Source organism: Equus przewalskii, chromosome X, assembly GCF_037783145.1.
Source record: "Equus przewalskii isolate Varuska chromosome X, EquPr2, whole genome shotgun sequence".
In the NCBI taxonomy this organism is placed as follows: Eukaryota; Metazoa; Chordata; class Mammalia; order Perissodactyla; family Equidae; genus Equus; species Equus przewalskii.
Window position 1 is genome coordinate 4,850,099 of NC_091863.1, and position 14,670 is coordinate 4,864,768.

Genomic DNA, 14,670 nt, shown 5'->3' on the forward strand with positions numbered 1-14,670 from the left:
CCTATTTGGATTCCTTTTATTCCTTTTTCTTGCCTGATTGCTCTGGCCAGGACCTCCAGTACTATGTTAAATAAGAGTGGTGATAGAGGGCATCCTTGTCTCGTTCCTGTTTTCAGGGGGATGGCATTCAGTTTTTGCCCATTGAGTATGATGTTGGCTGTGGGTTTGTCATATATGGCCTTTATTATGTTGAGGTAGTTTCCTTCTATGCCCATTTTGTTCAGAGTTTTTATCATAAATGGCTGTTGGATCTTGTCAAATGCCTTCTCTGCATCTATTGAGATGATCATGTGGTTTTTATTCCTCAGTTTGTTGATGTGGTGTATCACGTTGATTGATTTGCGGGTGTTGAACCATCCCTGTGTCCCTGGTACGAATCCCACCTGATCATGATGTATGATCCTTTTGATGAATTGCTAAATTCTGGTGGCCAAAATTTTGTTTAGAATTTTTGCATCTATGTTCATCAGTGATATTGGCCTGTAGTTCTCTTTTTTTGTGGTGTCCTTGTGAGGTTTTGGTATCAATGTGATGTTGGCCTCATAGAATGTGTTAGGAAGTGTTCCATCTTCCCTAATTTTTTGGAATAGCTTGGAAAGGATAGGTATTAAATCCTCTCTGAAAGTTTGGTAGAATTCCCCAGGAAAGCCATCTGGTCCTGGGGTTTTATTCTTTGGGATGTTTTTGATTGCTGTTTCAATCTCTTTCCTTGTGATTGGTCTGTTCAAATTGTCTGCGTCTTCTTGAGTGAGCTTTGGTAGATTGTAGGAGTCCAAGAATTTATCCATTTCCTCTAGGTTATCCATTCTGTTAGCATAGAGTTTTTCGTAGTAATCTCTTATAATCCATTGTATTTCTGCAGAGTCTATTGTTATTTCTCCTCTTTCATTTCTGATTTTGTTTATTTGAGCTTTCTCCCTTTTTTTCTTTGTAAGTCTGGCTAGGGGTTTGTCAATTTTATTTATCTTCTCAAAGAACCAGCTCTTTGTTTCATTGATCCTTTCTACTGCCTTTTTCGTTTCAATAGTATTTATTTCTGCTCTGATTTTTATTATTTCTCTCCTTCTGCTGACTTTGGGCTTCATTTGTTCTTTTTTCTCTAGTTCAGTTAGGTGTGCTTTAAGGTTGCTTATTTAGGATTTTTCTTGTTTGTTAAGATATGCCTGTATTGCGATGAATTTTCCTCTTAATACAGCTTTTGCTGTATCCCATATGAGTTGGTATGGCATGCTATCATTTTCATTTGTTTCCAGGTATTTTTTTATTTCTTCTTTAATTTCTTCAATGATCCATTGCTTGTTCTGTAGTGTGTTGTTTAGTCTCCACATCTTTGTGCCTTTCTCAACTTTTTTCTTGTAATTAATTTCTAGCCTTATAGCACTATGATCTGAGAAGATGCCTGTTATTATTTCAATTTTTTTAAATTTGTAGAGGCTTGCCTTGTTTCCCAACATATGGTCTATCCTAGAGAATGTTCCATGTGCACTTGAGAAGAATGTGTATTCAGCTCTTTCAGGGTGAAGTGATTTATATATGTCTATTAAGTCCAATTGTTTTAGTTTTTCATTTAGCTCCACTATTTCCTTGTTGATTTTCTGTCTGGATGATCTGTCCATTGATGTGAGTGGGGTGTTGAGGTCCCCTACTATTATTGTGTTGTTTTTAACATCTTCCTTTAGGTCTGTTAATAGTTGCTTTATGAATCTTGGTGCTCCTGTGTTGGGTGCATAGATATTTATAAGCGTTATTTCTTCTTGATGAAGTGTCCCTTTGATCATTATATATTGTCCCTCTGTATCTCTCTTTACCTGTCTTATTTTGAAATCCACTTTGTCTGATATAAGAATTGCAACACCTGCCTTTTTTTCCTTGCTATTTGCTTGAAGTATGGTCCTCCACCCCTTCACCCTGAGTCTGTGTTTGTCCTTGGGGCTGAGGTGTGTTTCCTGGAGGCAACAAATTGTTGGATAGTGTTCTTTAATCCATTTTGCCACTCTGTGTCTTTTTATTGAAGAGTTCAATCTGTTCACATTGAGAGTGATTATTGATGCATGTGGACTTAGTGCTGTTAATCTGTCGCTCATTATCTTGTTTTCCTGCGTTTCTTTTCCTGTTTGCTTTAGACTACCCATTTAATACTGCAATTTCTTATGCTGGGTTTCTTAGATTTTTCCTTATCTATGATTTGTGACTCTGTTCTGTACTTTATTTTAGTGTCTACCTTGAAGTTTGTACTTAGAATCTCGTGTATAATATAGTCTATTCTCTGGTGGTCTCTTACTTACTCGACCAATACTGATTTAGACCCTTTGCTCTTCCCCTCCTAAATAATTATTTTCATTTTTTATTCCAACTCGTCTTATTAATTGGTAGTTAGAGTGCTAAGATCGTCCTTGTTTTGGTAGTTTCCTTACCTTTACCCTAATGCTATAATTGAATATTTGCTATCCTGTTCTGGTTCTATCCATTGGTCTCCCTAGTCTGTGGATTGTGTCCCCTTTCTCCCTTTTTTCTTTTTTCAGGTATGAGAGCCTTCTTGAGGATTTCTTGTAGTGGAGGGCTTTTAGTTACAAATTCCCTTAACTTTTGTTTGTCTGGAAAAGATTTAATTTCTCCCTCATATCTGAAGGAAATTCTTGCTGGATAGAGTATTCTTGGCTGAAGATTTTTATCCTTTAAAGCTTTGAATATGTCACTCCATTCTCTCCTAGCTTATAGGGTTTCTGTAGAGAAATCTGCTGACAGTCTGATAGGGGCTCCTTTATAGGTTATTCTCTTTTTTTTCCTTACTTCCATGAGTATTCTTTCCTTATCATTCCTATTTGCCAACTTTACTACTATGTGCCTTGGGGTAGCTCTTTTTACATTGACAAATCTAGGAGATCTAAAACCCTCCTCTACACACATTTCTCCGTCGATCACTAGATTTGGGAAGTTCTCTTCAATAATTTCATTAAGCACACTTTCTGCTCCATTTTCCTTTTCCATCTTCTCGGGAATTCCTATGATCCTTATGTTCTTACTCCTCATTGAATCCATTATCTCTAGGAGATTTTCCTCATTTTTTTAAATTCTTAGTTCTCTTTCTTCCTCTGTCTGGCGCCATTCAGCTTGTCTATCTTCGATTATGCTAATTTCCTCCTCTATGTTGTCTACATGGGCATTCAGGGAATCCGTATTCTGTTTTATCTGGTCCATTGTGTTTTTCATCTCAAGTAATTCTGTTTGATTTTTCTTTATGATTTCAATCTCTTTTGTGAAGTAACTCCAGAACTCGGCTTGTTTCTCTATCTTTCTCTCTACCTCATTGAGTGTTTTGATTATAGCTGCTCTGAACTCATTTTCACTTAGTTTACCTAATTCCAAGTCCTCAGGACTTAATTCTATGTTTTTATTGTTTTCCTTCTGGTCTGGGGCTTTTATAAATTGCTGGATGGTAGAGGAGTGGTTTTTTCGCATGGTGGTAGAATTCAGTTGCAGTTACAGCCTGTCACCACTAGATGTGGTCGAGAGCCGCGACTTATGAGCTCTCCGCCTTGGGGCAAGATGGCTGCGCCCACTGGCTTTGCCGTGGGGGGAGGGGCTGTTACTCACATGCGCCGGTCTGGGTTCAGATCAGTTCTGTTCTCTGGTCTCCCAAGGCCCTTGATTTATGGGGTCACCACAGACGGAAGCTTTCCCCCCGTCAGCGGGTCTCCACTGAACCAGCGGCAGGAGTCCTGGATGATCCCCCCATCGCGCAGCCCCTCCCCGGCTCCTTCCTGACCTGCGCCGCAGTGATCGCAGACTCTAGGGGAGGGAGCGATGTTCTCTCCTACCGTTCCAGCGCCTCCAAAGGTGTAAGCAGGGTTATGATCTCAGCCTTCTTGGTATTGTAGGTCTCTAACGAGCTGGCATTATGTTTATTCTCTGAAATTCAGTTCTTCCAATCTTTTGTTGTATTTTGGAGGGGAGAGAATCCCGGGTCAGCTCACCCCGCCATTTTGCTCCGCCCCTTCCTCTCTTGTGCATTATAATTTGTTCACCAGCGTCCATGGCTCCCACCCACTGGATGCTATTAGCACCTTAGCACACTCTCCCACTTGTGACAAACCAAAATATCTTTAGACATTGCCGATTGTCCCCTGAGTGGCGGCGGGGTGGAGTAAAATAGCTCCTGGTTGAGAACCACAGCTTTAGTATGTGCTTCTTCAAGAACCTCACTAGCTACCCATCGGGACTTTACAGGAAATCCAGCTATGTATACTTGTGTTTAATCATTTTCTTTTTGGTTATCTATAACTATGCTATCCAATATGGTGGCCACCATAATTCAAATCAATTAAAATTAACTACAATTAAAATTCAATTCCTCAGCCACATGTGGCTACTGTTTATCATATATTGTACACTGTTTCCTTCAGCACAGCAAGTTCTATTGGACAGTGCTGATCTGGAGCAAATATCGCAGTGGGAGAGCTCACATCCAAGGGAGGAAATGAGGATTCTTGGGGAGGAAGGCATCCCAGGCATTATTTATAGAGAACAGATATACACACAGCACATAAATATGTAAACAGTAGATGTATATACAGCATATCTGTGGTAGTAAAATACGTATAATGTGGGTGAGATTAGGGAAAATGAGGTCTAAAAAGCCTCCTTAGGTTATTAAGACAATAACCGAAAAAAGGAGGGGGAGTGAGAAACTGATCTGGAGTATTTTTTTCTCTTTTCAGATGTGTGATGTGGAATTTGGAGTGCTAGATTTGAGAATGCAGAAGAGCAGCTTTAAGGTAACTCTATGATAAGGCTCTCGTCTTATTTGCTCTTGTACTTAATAGCTTTCAAGTCATTCAAGGTAACTGAACATATGGTTTTCACTTAAAAACAAGCCAAGAAGCCAGTGAAATTTTGCAGAAGAGAATTTTATGAGTTATTAGAAACTCCTCTAACTGCATGGTTATCAACCAAAAGGACCCTATTTGAAAACCTTAGATGTATTTTATATAACATTAATACAGTATTTTTCACATTTTTAATTTAATAAGAAGAAAAGAATGTTATAAATGAAGTAATGTTTTGATGATGAATTAATTAATACATATGATTTAAACAGAAAAGAAAGTACCCAGCTTGTTCACCAGAGCAGGCTATTGTAATGGACACGTGTAATTACTTGCCCACTCGACACTGGAAGCCCTTTGTGGGTTTGGGGAGACTGTTAGTTACGAGGCTTAAGGGGAAGCAGAGCTCTGCTATTTGCTAGCAAGCAACAAGGTCATGTTCTGGCTCTCCCTGGCCCCGTCAGTCCCAGACCCATGACCTAAGGTTCACCGCTCAGATGTTCCTGCCCATGACTTTATATCTGGAGCAGTCAACACCAAGTGTGTCAGGCAGCTTAGAATTTTTGTCAGTCACATCATTTCTTTTAATAAACCCCCTGGCTTCTTACATTCACCAGCACTGGTACCTATATTTTGTGTCCAAGATTCTTATTTGATAGAAGTATTTTCCATAAGACCCATCTCCAGGAGGAGTTTTAGAGCTCTTTTCCAGTGGAGCCCCATGCTTTCTGGAACTCTGCCCTGCAACTTCTTGCCACCTCAGCTTCTCTGAACTTGATCTTCTCAACTCAGCAAGAGTGCCTTCCTCTGCTTTACAGCCTGGAATGTTCCTCTGGACACAAAATTAGGGCAACTGTCAGACTTGTCTTATTTGTTTTCTTCTCTCAGAGATCACATTTCTATCCCGACCACTGTGCAATATCTGAATGCAATTGTTTCACATATTTTGTCCTTCTTATGATAGTTTACTGTTTATTCCTTTTTGACCTAAAGTATAAATTCCACCAATCCTCATAGACATTCAATATACAGATATACATGCTCAGCATCAGGATTGATGTGTCTGAGTGTCATCTCATTTTTTCCTATCGTATCTAAAGCAGCCACACCAATTACTCTGTAGCTCTTCACTCTGTTCCTTTTCTTTTTATAAAATTTCACAATACAGAAGTACCATCTTTCTTACTTATCGGTTCATGTATTTATTATATATCTTCCCCTCAGGGCGCATTACTTTGCACATAGTAGCTGCCCTAAAAGTGTGGTAATTCTCTACTTGAAATAATCTCACTAATTTGTGGAATGATCACTCTATAATTAAACTTGTAAATTTAACCCTATAGTTTTTAAAAATACCATCTCTTTAAGGATTTTCCTAGCTGTAATTTTGACAAGGGGATAATTCCATATTACTTACTTAAAAATAAAAAATACAGGTAAGGTTTATGCCTCAGAAAACTTTTACAGATTACATTATAGTCATTGCAATAATCCCACAGACAGCCAATTCAGTCTTCAGTAAGTGCTCGATGTGGTTTTTTGTCTGTGCATAGTACTATATAGGTGCTTAGGGGAAGCAGATATGAAAGTGTTGGACCCGTTCTCTGCTCTCAATGAGCAAATAATCCAGAAGCATGATCTACTATAGGGAGAGAATTTATGGAAATTGAGATTTTTTTTTGGTCAAAACTGGGAATGATTTCTTTTTTTTTAAAGATTGGCACCTGGGCTAACATCTGTTGCCAATCTTCTTTTTCTTCTTTTTTTAAATTCTCCCCAAAGCCCCCCAGTAGATAGTTGTATATTCTAGTTGTGAGTGCCTCTGGTTGTGCTATGTGGGACACTGCCTCAGCATGGCCTAATGAGTGTTGCCATGTCTGTGCCATGATCCAAACTCGTGAAACCCTGGGCCGCCAAAGCAGAGCACGCGAACTGAGCCACTTGGCCATGGGGCTGGCCCCGGGGATGATTTTAAATCATAATAATATAATAACAGATTGATTTTGAGTTAGGTAGAAAGAGACCAGAAAAATAGGCTGAGTCCAGATGATCAAAGTCTTTTACTGTCTTGGTAATAAATGCTACAGTTATTTTAAAGGCAGAGAATCTATTGGTAGTGTTAAGTAGGAAAAGAGTAAAATGAGAATTTCCTTTGAAATTGTAGTGGGGAAATGATTGGTAAGGGGGAAACGCATTAGGAGCCTCTAGTGGTAGCATGATGACAGATAACCATGGCTTAGTTTTGGCTGATATTGGTAGGATCGTGATTAATGGAAGGAAGGCTGAAAAACAGACTGAAAAAGAAAAATAAATGCACTTGGTTACATGTCAGATATAGAGAACGAGAGGAAGGATCTTTAGTTCAAGTTCCTAGTTCAAGACGTTGGAAATTAATGACATCATTAAACGGAATAGGGAAGTCAGACCCAGAGGCAGTTTGGGGAAAAGAGAGTAGTTCAGTATTCAACACACTAAGATGTCAATAATAGCAAGACACTCAAGTGTGAGCAGCAGAAGATAGCTGGGGGTACGTTTCTGGATCACAAGGGGATTTGGTTAGGACCAGAATCAGATTTGAGAGCGATCTCATAGATCTCACAAAGATCACTTTTATAAATTCTTCTTCTTCATAACATAGTGAGCTGATCCTCAGCGGCATGGAAGTGATAAGACACAGACATTCATGGCACAATACACATATAAAAGTGAATTAAAATGTATATGTCTGAAATTGTTGGCTTGCTGAATGACATACCACCTTTCCAGCTTTATGATCAGGGTGTTACCATTAATTTACATCTACTTTCCTTGCTTATTCCTTGGACTATAGCAGTATTTACCTTGTCCTGAGGCCATCAATATGCTACATTTCCCAACATGACATTTTAGAGCAATGATTGGACGCTTCTGATCACGAGCCTTGACATTTGTGCTTATTCTTATTCAGTAGCCACAGTCCAACTTCATAAAGTAGTGGGTTAGCCCAGAGGGATAGACAGACTGGGCTGTTTATCAAGATTTGATCCCAAACATAACTGAAGTATATCCTTAACTGACTTTTAAAACCTACTTGAAGTTCAGGGCCACAAAACATATTTATTTTTGATGCAGTTTGAAATAAGAAAGCCTATGGAAAATGAAAAGATTACTGCAGCTATTTTTCAAATCCTAAAACTTTAGATTATCCTATAAATGTTGAATTCAAGAAGAAGCTGGGAAATAGGTTACAAAAATAAGTCTCATGTCTAGAATTGCCTTTTGAAATACTGTCCCAAGAAAATATTATGGATGTAATTGTTATTTCTTTTGCATGGGCATGCTGATGTTTTAGATATATTCCTCTTTTGAAATGCATGGAAGTCTTCCGGAAATAGATACAGCATAGCAGAAAGAAAGATGCATCTAAAACTATGGTTTCACAATTTGGTACAGGGTGATGCCAGCTCTATTTCTTTTTGGCAAATTAGATTGAGGGTAAGGGATAGCACCTCCCTTGCTCTTCATGTGGGTCACACTAAGTTTGAGCATGGAGGGGGCAACAGGCTGTTCTTTCGGGATAAGTGGCAGGAAAGGCCTGGGAGCAGAGACTACAAGTCTTGGGAATAAGGAGGGATGACAGAGGAGAACAAAGGCTTAGACACCATTGATTAGGAGACCTTGAAGATCTGATCCTCAAAATTTCTATGCTCCAGTCGGGGACCCATGGCTAACCCTTCCTGGCATTCCCCTGGGTATTGACAGTGCCCACTTTGTATTGTCTCCTGTCTCAAAGCAGACCCACCAACTTTCTGCATTGTGTCTGCATTGTGTAGGCTGGCTCTTCAGCTCATAAGCATCATCACCCGCAGTCATTCTTCCTCCAGGCACGTCTTGATATCAGAACTGGCACAGAAAAGTAAGTTTCCATACTTGGCCAGTCCCATCAGCGGTTCTCTGTGGGCACGGAAGATTGAGAAAATCATTTGAATGAAATGATTTTGTAACTCCATAGCTGAGACTAATTAGAGTTACTCAACTGAAGGTCCAGCCAAGGGAATTTATTGTATTTTAACAGAATTAATTTACTTGTTTGATGAACTATCAGTGGTTTGTAAAAACAAAGTTCATGGTTAGACACTGGAATCAGACATCAAGAGAGCTTAACTGGGGCAAACTGTGAAAATCTTTTTTAAGGACTGGCACGCAATTGTCTTAGATAGACATGAGAGCAAGGCTTCTCAGCTAGGGGCTAGTTTCCCTCCAGGAGACATTTGGCAATGTAGGGAGGCATTTTTGCTTGTGATAGCTGGAGGCTTCCGTGGGTAGAGGCCAGGGATGTGGCTAAACAACACACAGTGCACAGGACAGCCCCACCCCAGGCATGATCCAATTGACAGAATGTCAGTGATGCCAAGGTTGAGAAAGCACTCAGTAGACAATTCAGTGGCAAGAAAACAAAACTGTAAATGACCTCAATTCCCTTCCAGAAAACCATGGCTTATCATTATAGTTACCCATTAAAGCGTAATTAAGACAGCAAAAATGAGTTTAAATATTCCTAATATTTAATCCAGATTCTCCCTACACTCACTTCTCACTTCCTATAATTTATTAATTTAAGTGACTTTCATAATTTCTACATTCTCTGGACCGAGTTTTCTTGAAAGGCCTTTTCTTCTGAGAGAATCTTATATATTTTTAATCCTTGGCTCTCTGAGCTAAAAAGTATCCCATTGATTTCTAGTTGCAAGGTGAATGTTTCTCGTTTCCATTTGTATTCATGTGTGCATGCCATAGCTCACACTACATGATCCTCAGGGAAATTTGGGCTCCTCCTCCACTTGTCCAAATGGCATCCAAGTCTGTCTCTTCCTGAGAATTCCACGAAACTTTGAGCCTTACCCTCTCGCAGAACTCCCCAGCGTTTTTTCTACTCCATGTACTGGACATGTCTTGTTCCGTACCTTGGACTGTCTGACTTATCAATTACATGGCTCCGTAAGCAGACATTACATACCTTCACCAGCTTTCCTTCTAACTGACTGAGTTTCTGCCATGTGTGAGTCAAGGAGCTTTGAGAAAAGGGATCACAGATGGTCATCATTTGCATCTCCCACAGGAACTAGTACAACTTCAGGCACATAGTAGTAGTCTGAGTCGAGGCACACTTGTGGACAAGTAAGAGATACTCCTCCAAGCATTCTTTGGCCAAAGTTTTACTCTATGGTACATAATACACATATCATATCATATCATATACATATTACAGGTTACATATATCATAGTTATATATATGATAAGTATAAAGTATGTATGTTTACCATCTATATACCATACGTATAGTATATATCTGTAAGATACATATGTATGCCACATATCTTTATATATACACCTATTTATTTATCATAGGTGTGCATATATGTATGTATTATATATACATATACGAATGTTATATAAGTATAGATAGATGGCATACATATATATATATATATATACACGCATCCCTGATATATAGGTATATGAGGACAGGAATCACAACACAGCCTCGGGGGAGGATGAAGCCTCGAACCTGTAAGCTCTCAGGAGTAGTGGAGCAGGTGGTTTTGTTCACGACCCTGGTTGGCTTTAAGGGGCCTGTGAAGTTTTCCCTTTCCTTTTCTCTTCACTTTGCCTCATTTTTCTCTCTCTTTGGATGTTCTCTGCTTCTCCATTCTTACAGTCCACATATGGCTGCCCAGATTCCACATACGTCTTGGCAGCTCTGACCCACAGACTAGTGTCCCAGGTGAGCTAACGTACCTGATGTTGAACATTTCTATTGCTCAGCATTCATACCTGAGGAGCAGGAACTAATGTGGGCTTATGGCATGGTAAAAGAGTATACTGAAGAGCTACTGAGCACCTCACAGAACCATCAGGAAAACTGGAGAACCATGTTTGGAATGTGGGTAAGAATAACGGGAATCCTTGGGAGATAGGTCTAGCAGAGGTGGCCACTGACAAAATCACACCAGAGTCTGATGAGGACACCACTGTCTTCTGCACAGGGGGCTGATGATGCAGCTGTACCTCCATCCAAGAAGCATGGACACATGGTCTGCTGGCCACTGGAAACTGGATGTTGTGGCCACCACATCCATGCCTAGCAGGAATTCTCCAACATCCGCTACTTTTTGGATCACTATTGACAAACTCAACATCCTCGTGGGAGGTGTCTGGTCACAGATTCATGCCTAACTATTTGAGAGGCTGAGAAAATGAACACAGGGTCTTTTGTTTTCTGTAGTAAGAGGTAGACTCTGCTACCATGGCAACCAGCATGATGAGTGTGTCCCAATATGAGAAAGGAGTTTCATGATAAGTGATTCCATTTGGCACACCCAGATAACTGAGGATAACCTTCCTGTCTCAAAGTCATCTGATTATCAGCCTTAAATCCATGTGCAACCTTAACTGTCCTTTGCCAGATAATGTATCATATTCATAAGTACTGCGAATCAGAATGTAGACATCTTTGGGGGGCATTCTTCTGCCTACCACAGTGACTTATCTAGCAAGTGTGGACATGAAATGATATTTTGTTTAAGGGTCCTAGATGTGGAGTCAGAAGAATGGTCTTGCATGCTGACTCCAATATTTACTAGTCATGATCTTGGACAATGACTAAATTTCTCAATTAATTTCTTCAATTATAAGATGAGAATTGCAGCACCTCTTCCAAAGTTCTTTTGCTAATCTTAAACTCGGTAGTTTCTGCAGAAGGAATGCAAAGCTTGTGTGGAGGTTATACATGATGCTATAGGAACAAGAGAGATCTTGCTTTGAATTGTGGCTCTCCCTCTTTCTAATTAAGGTAATTAACTTCCTGAACTTCTCATTCTCCATTTTCTCACCTGAAAAAATGGGCACAACCTCATAAAAAGTTGTGAGAATTAAATGAGGCAATTTAAATAGTCTATGTGTTGTGCCTGGTTTATAGTGAAAACCAAACACCAGATGACACCTTAGTTTCTTTTAGACCAGGATTTCTCAGAATTTGCACTATGAATATTTGAAGCTAGGTAATTGTTTTTTGTTGGGTTCAGGGGACAGTCCTATGCATTGTGGGAGGTTTAGCAGCATCCCTGGTCTCTTCACATTAGATGCCAGTAGCCTCCTCCCTGCTAAGGTGTGACAACCAAAATATCTCCAGATGTTGCCAAATGTCCCCTGGGGGAAAGATCACCTTCCCTTTGAGGATCGCTTATTTAAACAAATATCTATTGGATGACTATGTGTTCTTTACAATATTTAATTGTGAGTTACATATTTAACTCATATATAAAAACAAAAGCACTCATATATGTACCTGCTGTCTTATAAACGTATAATACATGACCACCTCCTCTCCATTCCTGGAGAAGGGAGAAGGAGCGAGTGTGCCTCTTTGTTTTAACTTTGTTGTCGGCAGCAGAGAAATATCTGATTTATTCTAGACCAAAGAGCCCATGTTTAACATCCCATTTAGTTTGAGATATTCGTCCTTTTTTTACTTGTATACATTCATTTTGAGGCAATTACCACAATACACTTATCAGTTTAACTTAATCAAATGTGTACACTCCTATTTTGTTAGAGTACAAATCCAAAATAACAAGTGAGTGGGGAAAGCTTATCGTTTTCACTAAAACCTATTATTTCTGTTATTATAAAGAAGCCTCAAGCTGTGTCTGTCTAAATGCAAAATGCACAGGAAAGCTCAAGCAGGCTCAATATTTTAATTAGAGTTAGGCCTGGGGAGTGGGGTGATAATGATCCCAGCTTTACCCTTTGACCTGAAGCAAGATGTAAATTAAGTGCTCTGGCAGGTGAGAAAGGGTCAGCATAGGGAGCGCCCCGACTAAATTTCACAAAATTATACAGATTATTGATTAGGTTCACAGCATGAAATATTCCAGAAAATTCGCCTTCCAGATGGGGAAATTCTTTCAACAGTGAGGTAGACATTGAAATCATCACTTTGCTGACTGTCCATTTATACTGATCGAGAAAGTCTTTCCCCATAACCCAGAGCCCAATGGATTAAAAGGCAGAGGTGAGAATGTAGATCCCACTGGAATTTATGGCACAATCATCAGAGTTAAGGAATGGCCAGCTGCATATACGGTGTCCAAACATTGGCTGGGAGGCTGGGACACATCTCACATCAAAATTGGGTGGGCCAATTAGCTGCAGAAGTACAGAGAGCTTCCAGAAAATACTAGACTCTTCAGGGTTTCTCCAGAAATTTGTTTAATGACTAGACCAGGGTCATAGGGCAACATGAAATGGATAAAGCTGAGCAGGAAGCTTCAAGGACGTCCAACCCAGAGCATAAAAGGTGACTCAGCCAGTGGGTGGATTGTGGGCTCAGGGCACTGAGACACAGGTGACGCCTGACAGAGCACGCTGAGAAGTTTCTGAACGACCAGGTCATAATCCAGGAAAATTACCTCTATCTCAGGGGAATGTAATCGGGAGCCTCTGAGAGGAAGGCCATGTCCTAGGAGAAGAGGTGGACCCTGAGAAGGTTACTAAAAATGGATACAAGCCCAGGGGAACGTGAAGGAACGACCCATGAGAACCAGACCACCAGGGGTCAGCTGGACTCAGGAGTCAGAAGTCTGGTTCTGAGACCTGGGAGATTAGAGATGGAACCACGTCCAGAATTCAGGGAATTGCTCAATTTATCCTCAAGATGGCGCTTAGCCAACTTCCAGAATTTTGTCTTGGGAGCTGTCCTGTGGTCAAAGTCATCGTATGGACAGCATGAACTGACTGTGCATTTTGATCACAGTCCAGAGACTTGAAAATCAGTCAGCTAACAACGCTAGCCTACTAATGGTTCCATATTTAATGAAGGGTCTGCTATTACCTTCAGAATATGGAGCCATTGCTTTCTCATCTAATTTCTATGTGTATTTACTTTCTAAGACATACATAGCCTCGGGTAAGCTTCTATTTTTAGTACCATCAAGACTCAAGATAAAGCATCCCTCTGCGCAGGAATATAAAAATAGAGAAATCCATATCAGTGCTGGAATTTTTGTCAGTTAAATTATTAGTATTATTCTCATCTCTCAAATAGGGAAGTCTGGAATTGTAAATAGGCCAGAGTCGCTAAACCACAAAATACATTCCGAATGAAAATAACCTTTAGTATCTTGCCAGAGGAAAGTAACAATAATTAGTATATGAGTATTCGTCAAGTATAGCCTGTAAAGGGTCTCTAGACCAGCCTAATAATAACAGAGCAGAAAATTAGAAATGAAGAGGTTAAAGTGATAACCAACAGAGGAGGAAAACAGTGTAAACTCCATTAGCTTGGAACAAAGCAGATAACTATATGTTGTCCCTAATACACTTACTTGGTAAGCTAACCCTGCATTTTATCTGCTGAAGATTACATTGTGACCAAGCAGCTCCAAGCTTCAAACTAGCAGATGTGGGCTTCAAAGAGGAAAGAAAAATGCTCCAAATCTCCAGCTTTTCCCAGTGGCTAAATAAAATGACGGCTGCTGGCAGCTGATGGGAAGAGTTGAAAGGCAACATAGACAGGACAAATAAAATTAGGTCAGATTCGACATCTGCCTGACCCTTGGCTAAGGTTGGGTGAGGGAATTCCCAAAGGACGAAGCTGGTGATGTAGGGAGACGCAATCCCCAAAGGGGCATCCTCACTCACTCCCAGGGTGGCAGGGCATGCACTCACTGCAGTAGTTTCTCAAGGTCAAGGTAATTTTTCCAAAAAGGCAATATTTTTAAACCTATGTTCATGGGTTCTTCAAGGCAACAATTTTCTTGGGCAATGGAAAACCATGCAAGATTTAAGTTGAACACAGAGGGCA